The sequence below is a fragment of the Macrobrachium rosenbergii genome, chromosome 11, assembly GCF_040412425.1.
Source record: "Macrobrachium rosenbergii isolate ZJJX-2024 chromosome 11, ASM4041242v1, whole genome shotgun sequence".
Classification (NCBI taxonomy): domain Eukaryota; kingdom Metazoa; phylum Arthropoda; class Malacostraca; order Decapoda; family Palaemonidae; genus Macrobrachium; species Macrobrachium rosenbergii.
This window is the reverse complement of record NC_089751.1, coordinates 40,243,117-40,245,594: the sequence shown is the minus strand read 5'-3', so window position 1 is coordinate 40,245,594 and position 2,478 is coordinate 40,243,117.

The following is a 2,478-nucleotide window of genomic DNA, read 5'->3' as shown; positions in this document are numbered from 1 at the left end:
ATATAAGAATGTCCGCTTGCATTAATATATTTGTATATATATAATATATACATATATATATATATATATATATATATATATATATATATATATATATATATATATATATATATATATATATATATTTGTGTGTGTGTGTGTGTGTGTGTGTGTGTGTTTGTGTATATATATATATATATATATATATATATATACTTATACATATATATATATATATATATACATATATATATATATATATATATATATATATATATATATATATATATATATATATATATATATATATATTTACATGTACGTATGTGTGCAAAATGAATGTAATTGTAAATTTCAATAATCCGGGTTACATTTAGATTTATTTTAGAAGTATCACGAACATCCAGACCCATGAATTCTACATAGCATTCACACACTATCAATACTATTATGGTAGAGTTAAAGTTTGGTTCTCCACTGACACAGCTTACAAATAAACTGCATTTATTGATGTACCTAAATGGAATCGGCAAAAGAGCAAGGAGCGATTACACGCCTAAGGGCATTTAGTAGATGCTATGAGGAAACGTTCGCTTCTGCTAACGTTGTGAGGCTTCAAAAGGCTGTCCTGAACTACCGTCAAAGATCCCAGTCATTCGTCCGTTCACTTGCGTGGGTTTATGATAACGAAAATCTCGCCCGCGACTCCGCTTTCTTCAAAATTAGGATACGCCTCTTTAAGAAAACGACTATATAGATTAGACTGGCACACCGATCGGCCTTTGCAGAAAGAAGGAATGACACTGAAATATGTTTCTTTTCGCGCTTTTTAATCAGACTAAATTTTGCATGCTATACCCGCGATGTAACCTTTTACATTAACGGTCTCCTGAACGTCGACTGACAATAATCTGCTGATCGAGGAACTGATTCAGTGAAAAAACTATTCGACGTTAAATCTACGAAGGTTATCGACACCGGTTGATTACAAGGAGGTATACTGACAGGTTTAACTTCTAACTACTACTACAAATAAACTAGAAAACGAAGGGAAGATAATCATAATTCTAAAGGGTGGAAAGGACTGGGACACGAGAAGAGTGAAGCAAAGGAAGTCTGAAATCGAACAGGCAACACGATTCGAGTTACAAAAATAAAATCAACATACCCGTTGCTGCATGAAGCAATCATGTGGTCTATATTTGCGCCTGTCTCTCTCCCTGTCTCTCTCTCTCTCTCTCCCTCTCTCTTTTTCTCTCTCTCTTTAGCGCGCACTGGTGGCCAGCGCTTTCAGCTCACAACCATAGACACCGCATTTGATTCCGAGAGCAGGCGAGGGAAGGAACACCATGGGATGGTTGCCTTGAAAATATCATATACCGTGATTGCCTTCAGTAGTGAATTGATCCAACCAGTTGTAAGTCGATGGTTGTGAGCTGCAGCTCGGGTGGAAAGAGTGAGAATAGAATAAAGAGAAAGAGAGAGAGAGAGAGAGAGAGAAAAAAAAATAACAGACGTAAGTGATTACCTTCAGCAAGTAAATCATCTTACCATGATTATAAAACGGGGGGGATCTCGATGAGGTAATCCTCACGCCGCTGGAGAGAGTACACTCATCAGTGCTTGTCTCTCTCTCTCTCTCTCTCTCTCTCTCTCTCTCTCTCTCTCTCTCTCTCTCTCTCTGCGTTTGTGTCTATCCCTATATGGCGGTGATGTATTCAAGCTGTAACAAACAACCCGATGGGATACGAGCGAAATAGATTGTTATACCAAACCGCTTTAGGGAGTGACACGAGTCAAATCTTCTCTTATTTAATGTAAGGGAAGATTATCTTATTTCATCCTCGCGCCATCTTTATTGTAGGAAGTGTGGCGGGAATTAGGCGGAAAATCGCCTATGCTGGAATGTATAAAACCTCTCGTCTCAATATAGATTCTTGGGCTGAATCAAAGGGAAACCTCTGAAAAGACAAGACGAGAAAGACGAATGTAAAGAAACCGAGAAAGGCAGAAAGATGAAAAAGGTGAAGAGAATAAACAAAACGTCGACGTAAGCATACATCATCAATAAGGGCGAAGGCGTATGCATACGCCGGGGAAAAATCGTCCATAAGGGCGTGTCGCAAAACGTCGCACAGTAGATGCAATTACTCCTCTCTCCATAGGATACCCTAGAATCTAGGTCCTTCCTAGGGTACAGCCTCAGCCATCCCTGCACCCAAGGGGTACCCCCCTTCCCGGACCCAATACCCGTCTCAGCGCCTGCTTCTTCGCTTGGTAGTTCTCTCTAAGCCATCTCCGGGTCATGGGGTATGGATGCCCAGGGGGTGGCAGGAGGCTGTGGCAGAAGGATCCCGGGGTTCGAGTGTTGTTTGAGGGGAGGAGGGGTTGGGGTGAGTGGGGGGCGGGGGTGGGGGGGGGGGGTGGCGGGCGTGTGGATGGTGTTAGAGAAGGTGATTACCCTCGCATCAAACCTCAAACCTGGCAGAGTGATTCTTC